This window comes from Spermophilus citellus, assembly GCF_964194105.1.
Source record: "Spermophilus citellus genome assembly, chromosome: 2".
In the NCBI taxonomy this organism is placed as follows: Eukaryota; Metazoa; Chordata; class Mammalia; order Rodentia; family Sciuridae; genus Spermophilus; species Spermophilus citellus.
Window position 1 is genome coordinate 3,918,291 of NC_138183.1, and position 10,507 is coordinate 3,928,797.

A 10,507-nucleotide genomic window follows, 5' to 3' on the forward strand; every position below is an offset into this window, starting at 1 on the left:
GATGCTAAGGCCTTTTCTTTTTCTTTTTAAGAAAACAGGGATTAAACCCAGGGCCCCTTAACCACTGAGCCACATCCCCAGCCATATTTTTTTTTTTTTTAATTTTTATTTTTGAGACAGAGTCTTCTAAGTTGCTTAGGGCATCGCTAAGTTACTGAGGCTGGCTTTGAACTTGCAAACCTCCTGCCTCAGCCTCTGGATCCACTGGGATTTCAGGCCACACCATCACGCCTGTCCGTGGAGGCCCATCTTCTGTGTGTATATCTTGCTGCCAGAAAAATGCCCCTTTGCTCTGTTCTGCCTGCTGTGTGTGTGTGTGTGTGTGTTGTCCCTGTGACCACCTGGCAGCAGGCAGAGAGGTGGAAAACATCCACTTGGTTGTCAGGTGGATTGTGGAACCCTTCCCAAGCCCTGGCTCCTAGTCACTGGCTGCTGGCAGCTGAGCTGCCAGGAGCCCGGCTACACACCAGCCTGTGGCTCCTGACTGCTGGGCACTGCAGACCCCCAGGGCTCCATGCAGAAGCAATTCCCCCTGTCGTCACACGGTGGCGCTCCTGTCTCCTTTCCTCTAACAAAAATCAGTCTGAAAACAGTCAAAACAGATCTGTCTATATTTTAATAGTATATTATTCGTGTGACTTAAAGTAGAAATAAGAAAAGTAAAAAATATGTACCCCTGCCAGCCCCCAACATTGACATTTTTAGTGAGTTTTTTTTTCCGGTTTCTCTGTTCTCTCTGTCTTTCCCTGAGTCTCCCTCTGTCCCCATTTGTCTGGAAAGATCCTTCTCTCTCAGCAACCCTGGCACCCACAGGCCCCATTTTTAGTTTTAGGGGAAAAAAACAAGACAATTAAGAAGTCCAGCAGCTCCTTCCAGCCCACAACGGCTGGGTATCTCAGCTGGGAATCCTTTTTAGGAAACCTTCGTTGACTTTCCTCGAGAGAAAGGAATCCTCAGCCTGCAGGTGAAGCCTGTACCAAAGCAAGTGCCCCAGTGGGGAACCAGGGGCCTGGCTGGCGGAGGGCTGTTCCACACCCTCGGAGCCTTCACTGCCAGGCTCCGCACGATGCCCTCTGCCTGGTGGCACTGAGCTCCGCCTGGGAAACTTCTGACCTTAAGCCTGGTGAGCACCAAGGGAAGGAAAGGGCCAAGCCCCTGGGCTCTCATCCTAGGCCTGAGAAGAAGCAGCCACATGTCATGCCTGTGTCACAGCTTGAGTGGAGAAGGCAGCAGAAGCCAGGGGCAAGGGGCAAGGGGCGAGTGACTGCAGTTCCAGAAGGGAACACTGAGGCCCAGGGAGAGATTAACCAAGGCTCCCTGGCTCCTAAGAAACATCCAGGACTGAGACTCTGGCTTCCTGTCTGTTTTAAAAAGCCCTTCAGAATAGCAACATTGTTTTATTGCCTGCAATCTAGTTATCTCACTTAACAAAACATAAATCCCCAGTGGCAATTAACAGGGCGGGTGACATTTGAGTCTCCAGGGTTAGGTGGGTGACATGGATGTCTGCTTCTAAGATTACTGCATACCTCGGGCAGACTCCCCTGGGCCTCAGGCTTTCCACCTGTAGAATGGGCTGAGGATAGAATGGGCCGTAATGCAAACCATTTTATAAATACTAAAATGTGTGAGCTGTTATTTCTCACCAGACACATTCAACAGCTGAGTACAAACTCCCTTTCCCTAACTGGATAGTCACAGGAGCCTCAGCTGCTTGCGGGGAGGAGCGGGACACAACAGGTTCAATGTCAGCCAGGTTCCTATCAGGCAGACTGGGCTGATTTACATGACAGGTTGATTATTAATGGAACAGCTGACATCTGGCTACTGCTCCAAAAACTTCCCATAACTTCCGCATTCGTGTTCCCTCTGGGGACTCCCAGAAATCCCGCTTAGGCTACAGAGGCAGAGGAGGAAGAATGAGGGTTTTGGAAATTTACTCTAGGCAGTGGCTAAGTAGGGTGGAGGGGCTCCATGGTTTCTTCTCTTTTAGTCCTTGGGAGCACCTTGGACTTGGGATTTGGGGGAATGTGATCAATAAGCCATATGATGGGAAACCAGGCACCAACCCCCAGGCACAATTGGCACCATGGCCAGTCCCTGCAGCCCTAAGTGGGGACATGTGCCTGATCCACCAGGGCACAGCCCCCTCCCATCTCAGGATGTGCACCATGTTGGCACCCAAGTCTGTACCCTTCCTGGCAAGCCGAGTGTGTGTGTGTGTGTGTGTGTGCGTGCGCATTAGCCAGTCTCAGGGGGGCACAGTCTCCCATGGGTTTGCCCCCTGGAGTAGCACCCCTAGCAGGTGTTGGCCTTGGTCCCCTGCATCAGGGAGTTTTGGCCTGGGGCAGAGCTGCAGACTCTAGACGCTGGAAGCAAAGCCTCAAAAGAAGAAGACTGAAGGAAAAAGCTACCCCTTTGCAGAGGACTAGAAATGCAAGCCCATTTGGGAAAGAGCCCCTCTATACCTGGGGGGTCTACCTCAATGCTGATCATCACAGGACCAGGGAAGGTGGAGGCAGAGGTGAGATCAACACCTCCAGCCTTCAGGCAGCCAGGTTTTGCACCTGATTTCCATCCCTTTTGCATGTACCCGCTGCCTTTAGAGATTTTCTCAGGCTACAGTTTCAACACAACCCCCTGGAGGATGGAGATTCTCCACCTACTGTTTCTTATCAACCCAGAGGTGACCCTCCGGCCCATCCCCACACCAGAGGAAACCGGGGGACCACAGTGATACAACCTTGAAGGCATTTCTGCAAGAGGATCAGTTTGAAGTTTTAAAAGGATATTTGTAATATGCTCATTTGGAAAGCAGGAGAGAGGCCTTTATAAACTATCCACCCAAATTCAGCAATTCCACTTCTAGGCACATGTCCAAGAGCATTGAAAGCAGGGAGTCAAAGAGATATTTGTACCCAGATATTTATAGCAGCAATGGACAGGAGTTGGAAGCAACCAAGTGTCCATTGACAGATGGCTGTCAAGTGTGCTTGGTGGCTATTCAAACACCTGCTACAGCAGGGACATTACTCTAAGTGAAAGAAGCCAGACACAGGCAAATACCAATGGACCTGTGTCTCAGAGGTACCTCGAGTAGTCAATCCATAGATTCAGGCAGTGGTGGGTGGTTACCGGGGGCTGGGTAAGCAGGGGGCAGTTAGTGTTTATTGAAGACGAGTTTCAGTTCTACACAATGAAAAAGTTCTGGAGAAGGATGGTGGTGCTGGGTGCCCAGTGATGTGAAGGTACACAGTGCCATTCATACATGGTGTTGATGTGTTTACAACAATTAATTTTTAAATACATGAACACGCTAGAGCGCTTGCCTCACATGTTCAAGGCCCTGGGTTCCATCCTCAGCACTGCAAAAAAAATAAAAAGTAACTAAAAGTTCAAAAACAATACACATACACGCAAAAATCACACCCAAGGCCTACATTTTTCACAGGTGGAGAAAATTGAGATATGCAGGGAAGGTGAAGCCACATCTGGATCCCAGAATCTCCCCACTTTATGGTCAGGACCTCAGACTTTCCTTCACTAAGTATTAGAATTATATTTTGATCTTCAAATTTTTTAATTTTTATTGCAAAAAAATTCAAACAGAAAAGGAAATAAACCATATCTAATGAACACACCTATCCACCACTGATATTCTATAAGAGCATTTGCCAAAAAAGCCTTATCTCCCTAGATGCGCATACAAGCATATAATATTTAGTTTTGATAAAGCATTTTGAAAATACATTGCAGCAGGCCTCATGATACTTCCCCCCACAGTTACATAATCAGGTACCTGCAACGTCGTTATTGCAGGTAACGTTACTGAGGAAGTTGTCAATAGCTCCCTAGTACCACTGAACACCCAATCCATATTACACCTTTGTAATTTCCCTGGTTTTCCTTGACATTCTTCTACTTTGCTGTCGGAATCAGGACCCAGACAAGCATCAGGAATTGCATTTGCTTCCCGTTCTTCAGTCTCTTAATAGTGGAACAGCGCCCCCTGCCGCTCCCTTTTGTTACTGCTTCCCCCCTCACAAGAGCCCAGGCCAGTCTAGTAAGAAGGTCCTACATTCTGGATTTGCCTGGTTCCTTCCTGTGGTACTCTTCCACCTATTCCCACATCCCGTATGCTGGAACTCAGGTCTAAAGCTTGATTAAGTTCAGGGAATATTTTTTTTTTAGCATATCTGTGTCACAGGGATGCCGTGAGCTTCATAGCATTAGGAGATGCCTAACATCCGGTTGTCCCACCTCAGTGATGCCAAGTTTGGTCCCTCGGTTACAGTGACAGCCAGCTCTTTCTGCCATAAAGCTGAGTTCAGAAGCAATCTGTGGGGCAGGACTCAACAGCTGGGCATCCTGAGGTGGATTCAGCATGCACAGCTGATCCTTGGTGGCACCGATGACTTCATTGGTAGTTGACAAATGGAGATTCTTCCCATTTTACCAAGCCCTCTAACTTTATTATGTGGCATTTTCTTCTGTAAAGAGGAATTTTCTCTCATTAACTGTGCTAAGTTTAGAAGTGGTTTGTCCTGCAAAGGCTCATGTGACAGAAGCTTCATCCCCAGTGTGGCAATGACAGAATGTAAAGAGGTGGTGGAACCTTTAACAGTTTGTTTCCCAGACTGAGTTAGTTCTCGGAAGAGTGGGCTGTTACCAGAAGACCAGGACCGGCCCCTCCCTGCTCTGGCTTCCTGGCCTGCTCCCTCCTAGAGGCACACCGGGTGGGAAGCCATCGGCCATGCTGTGATGCAGGAGGAGGCCCTGGCCAGAGCTGAGTGATGCTCAGCCGTGCTCCTAAACCTGCAGCACTGCGAGCCGGGAGCTGTGACTTCAGGAGGAATGACCGTGTCCCTGTGTGTGTATGCATGCATGTGAATCTGAGGGTAGGAGCTAAGGAGTGGCACTGGTGTGAAGGGGGTGATGTCCTCAGACGGGGCCAAATTCCCAGCTTGGAGTGGGGCAGGTTGTCAGATTGGGGGTTTCTGCCAACCTGATAGGCCAAGGACAGTCATCTAGGGGTGGCTGGAATTTACATTTCCCTTGTGATGACTGGGGCCACGTCTCTTCCTGTGCGTAAGACTCGCGTTTCTTTTGCTGTGAACTTTCTGTTCACACCCTTTGCCTGTTTCCACCGAATGATTGGCTCTTCTAAAGTTGGGTTTTTACGAGTTCTCTGTGTTAGGACGGCAGCTTATTATTCAGCTTCTGACGTTGCACGTTTCTTTTTGCCACACGAAAAGGTGCTTGGCTTCGCTTGGTTTTGTTGAGGTCATCTGGCCTCTTCTGCTGCTGCTGACTCTCCCGCGATTTTCATTAAGGTTTCCTTGGCCCGCTGTCACAGAGAGTTCCCTGGCGCTCTCTCGCAGCACGTGCGGGCTTCACTCTTGCCGCTTGCAGCTCTGACCCATTTGGGGTTTATTCTGGTGTAAAGGGTGAAGTCGAGATAATCTTGTCCTTCTCCAAATGGTCACCGCATCTGCTGCAGGAAGACACAGCTCCAGGAAGACCCCTGCTTGTGTAGGTGGCTGCTTTGCTGTTGGGGTGGCATAGGGCACCAGGAAGCTCTAGCACCCAACTGTGTGGCGTGGCCTTACCTTAGACTGCAGTGGAGTCTAGCAAGGCCACCGGGGAGTGAAGCAAGAGACCCACCTGAGGAGACCAGCAGTCCAGGGTTGTTAACTGGGTGGGGGAGCCTGCGTCACCAGGCAGCGGCATGAGTTTCCTTGGGCTGTGGCGCATGAGCCCTTCACCCCCCACCACCCGCAGCCAGGGTCTGGCTTCTCATTAGGTCATGGTCCTCCCAGAGGGGCTCTCCTGCCCCGTTTCGTGTGTCCTGCAGCAAATGTGGTCTCGCTTCGGGGCCTTTGCTCACGCTACTGGGTCCTTCTTGCAGTGCAACCCATCTGTCCCCACACCACGTACCAAACTCTTGTTTAAACCAGAAGCAAAGTTCAAATCCCACCCCTGCCAACAAGCTGCCACCTCACTCTGATTTTGACCCCTGTGTCCCAGAGCGTGTTTCAGGTTGGCTCTGAGCTGGACCTGACTCCGTCAGTATGGTGGGTCCCTCTCCCACCTCGTCTGCTGGGCCCATGCCCTTGACAGCGAGTGTAAGGCACTGAATGAGATTCCCCAAAGTCACGTCTGCCCAGACCCCAGATTGTGACCTCATTTGGAGACGAGGTCTTTGAGGGTGTGATCCAGTTGGAAGGTGGTCACACTGGATTAAGGTGAGCCCTAAGTCGGATGGTGGGTATCTTTATAAGAAGAGGGGCACATAAGGGCAGAGCACAGAGGGTGCATCAGGGAGGCCACGTAGTTCTGGTGACCACCAGAAGCTGCAGAAAGGCAGGACAGTTGCCTTCAGAGTCTGCAGAAGGACTACCATGTGACATGGGGACTTCTGGACTCCAGGATCGTGAGTGCATTTCTGTTGTTTTTGGCCACCCTCTGTGTGGCAATATGCCACGGCAGCTCCAGGACACTAATATAGCGGTGACGGTGGCACTCTGAGTATCCCAGTGGTGGCCGGCACTCTGCTGAGCATCTGGGTGTCTCTCCCTCGCTGTCCCAGCAGCTCTTTCAGTTTTATCCACCCTCCCCTTTCTCGGGGTGTTGAGGATGGAAGCCAGGGCCTCACCGGCGCTGGGCAAGCTCTACCACTGAGCTGCACTGCGGCCCTCTGGGAGTGGGTATTCACGGCATAGGTGTCATCCTCATCTTGCAGATGGGGAAACTGAGGCCTGCAGAGCTACCGCAGGCTACATCCTGGGTTCCAGATCCAGGTTCTGTCCAGCTCAGCCCCCTGTGTCCCTCCCAGAGGGCCTGCTAACGGTGTGCCCACCTGGGCCGCTATGGCCAATTCTCCCAACTCCTTTACCCCTGAGGCAGCACCCACCCAGCCTTGGTCTCCGCCTTCACATCACAGTGCTGTGTTCTCGTCCAGCTGCCCCGGGGTCTCTCTGGCTGCTTATTCTGCCAAATGACACCAACCCAGGTTCCCCAGCCCACCTTCCCCTCTGGCACCTTCCAGCTAGAAACCTGGGGTACCTCCTCCTCTTCTCCCCGCCACCCTAGTTTGGGTGTCCAGCTCCTGTCCGGCGAGTGCCACGTCACTTTCCTCTATGGTCTCCCTGCCTGCTAGCCTGGTCCTTCCACCCACTCTCCACTCCCCAGCAGGCGTCCACCAATGAAAATCCTTCAAGAGCTCTTCCCTGATCTCAGGGTCAAGTTTGAACCTCTGTCCACTGGCACATTAGCTAGAGGCTGCGGCAAGTCCCTTCAGCTCAGAGGCCCCTACACCTCAGGGTCACTCTGCGAGCTCGGAGCCCTCAGGCCACCGCACAGCTGCCGGCTGCAGGCGCCTTGCTCCTCGCCCCGTGTCTGTGCGCTTTGCCCCGCCGTGCTGAGCGGCCCCCGGCTTCTGATTTCTGTTTCTGATTTTTCACACAAGCTCTTGCTCCACCTGGAGGGTTCTAATGGAAAGAAACCTCAGCAAGAATGGAGCTGGCTGGGCGTGCTGTCATAACACCTGTCCTCGGGCTCTCCACAGCGCTCACCAGGTTGTGCGATACTCACCCCTGAAACTCCGTCTCCTAACCTGGTCTATAAGGTTCTTGTTCCTACGGGGTCCTCCGAACCCCAAGAACAACGTTGGGCCCTGGTAATTCCTCATCCAGTGCTGGCAGTTATGTCATTATAGTGATTAGTGGGGTGCCAAAGGTGTGGACTAGAGTGCTGGGGGACCAGAGAAGGACCTGCCCCTCCACCTGGGGTGTCAGGGCAGCCGGGAGGAGAAGGAGTTTCCCAGGCAACGAAACTGTGTGCCAGGGGCTGGGGCTGGGGCTAGGGGTAGAGCACTAGCCTCACGTGCGAGGCCCTGGGTTCGATCCTCAGGACAGCATAGAAATAAATGAATAAAATAAAGGTCCATCAACATCTTAAAAAAATATCAAAAACAAAACAAACAACCACAACAAAAACCTGTGTGCTAAGCCTTGGAATGAAAGCGCCCCATGATGATAGCTCCTGATCCAGCCCCCTGCCCGTGGTGCTGTGGCAGGACCCAGAGAATTCCTTCTAATGAATAGGCTAGAAAAAATGGTGGGATGTTCCTATGATTTGCACCTGGTCTGAGCCTGTCCTCCAAGGGTTCATGAGCTGGGGGCCGAGTGGGTGGGTCACTGAGGTGCTGCCTAGGAAGGGGTTTAGGTAGTTCTCATGGGACCTGAGTTAGCTCTGGAGAGAGGATTGTAATAACAAAAGCACTCCCAGCCCCTCCCCTCACTCTGGATTCCTGCCTCACCATATGATCTCTCCCTCTCTGTCCACTCTCCCAGCATGATGCCCTCTGACAAGATGTGAAACAGCCAGGGGAACCTTCACCAGACATGTTGTTTGGACTTTCAGCCTCCAAAACTGTGATCTAAATGACCTCTTTTCTTTATAAGCTGTACCACCTCAGGCATTTTGTTATAGTAAGAGAAAACAGACTAAGGGATATTTCCAATATATCATATTTCCAAGGTTAGATTACAATAGACTATTATGCAGTTTGATTGTATTCTCCTGCTCTCTCTGATGGAAGCCAGGGGCCACATTATGAGCGCCCTGTGGAAAGGCCCATGTGACAAGGAACTGAGGATGACCTCCATCCTACAGACTATGAGATAGGAATGCTGTCAAAAACATGTGTGAGGTTGGGAGCACCTCCTTCCCCAGGCAAGCCTCCGGATGACTGCAACCCCAGCTGATGTCACAAGGCATCTTTAGCCAGCTAAACTTCACCCATGTCCTGACCCACAGAGACCACTTTAAGCCACTTAGTCTCAAAATTATTTGTTACACAGCAAGAGACAACTAACACATAGGTGAAGGACTTCAACTACACCATTGGTGGTAGGAAGCCGAAGAGGAAAGACCTGAAGCCTCTGTGTTGTTCTGGATGAACCCAGGGAAAGGTGGTCCATTTTGAAGGGTGCACTTGGAGAGGTCAGGCTGCTGAATCTGAGCGGGGAGGTCTCTGGGATCTGGATGGTGCCTTTAGGATATTTCCCAGGATCTACTGAGCAGCTTGCGTCTCCGTGCCAATATTTATATCATGTTCTCAGCTGGGATTTTTCTTACCTTCTGGTCCACTGGTTAAACAAGACTACTCAGAAGGTGATCTTTGTTGTATTTGTTTGTCTCCAAAATAAGGTGTTCTTCTTCCAAAGGAAACTGAGTATTATGGCTGCTCAGTAAACCTGGAGAAATACCCTAAAGGCACCTCCCCAGGTGGAGAAGACAGAGAGTTCCAGTTGCTCAGCACCTTCCCCTGCCAAATGCAGCAGTTTGACCTCTTCAGCGCCCCCTCAGTGGGTGTAAGAAGCTAAGAGACTTTCTTTTTTAGATTCTTGATATGATGGGTAATTTTACATGCCAACTTACCTGGGCCATGGTGGCCAGATCTGTGGTTAAACATTATTTTGGACGTTTCCATGAGGGTGTTTTTGGATGAGATTAGCATTTAAGTTTGTGGACTTTGAGTAAAGAGAATTTCCCTCCATAATGTGGGTGGGCCGTGTCCAATCAGGTCAAAGTCTGAATAGAACAAAAGACTGACCTTCCTCCAGCAAGAGGGAATTCTTCCTAGATGGCCTGGGCCTTGACCTGCAACAGTGGTTCCTCCCTGGTCAGTAAGTTTGCCAACTTACCCTGCAGATTTTGGATTTTCGAGGCTCCATAACAAGAGATCCAAGTGGTGCCTTTCCAAGGCCTTCCCAGGGCCCTGGATGTTAGGGGTAAAACATAAATATACAAAATACATATGTAAAGACAGAAGAATGTAAATGTAGAATGCGCTTAAGAATATGTTTTATGACAAAGGGTTGAAAAGGCACTTTGATAACCTCAAAAACCCAAACTGAGAGAGTCAAAAAGAAAAAGTGATGCATTTGGTAATATCAAAATTAATGACTTCCCCAGTGACGTACAGGAGAGGCAGTTAATAGGTAGATGGGAGACTCAGCGTGCACTTGAAACATCCAGCCAGCAAGGGCCGTTGGTAGAACACCCTGAAGTCAGCTAGGAAGAGACAGCAACTCCACCGGGGAAAGGGCCAAGAGATAAGAACCAGAAATATGGAGAGAAACAAGACTAGTAAGAGCATGAAGAGGTGCTCCACTCATTAGGTCAGGGAGGAAATCGAAACGAGAAGGAGACTCACTTTAGCTCTGTTTTACCAAACCATCAGAGAGCTCGAGCATGTCAAGGACACTGGGTGGGCTTCTCATGGGAATGCAGATGGGGGCAGGCCTCCAGAACACTTTGATGTCCCCCCTTTTTTATTGGTCCATTACAGTTGTACATAATGGTGGGATTTGTTACATATTTGCACATGCACGTGATTTAACAATATCCATGACCAACATCACAGCCCGGACTTCCCCTTTCCCCTGGCCCCTTTCCCTACTCCACTGATCTCCCTTAGATTTTCATGAAAGCTCCCACC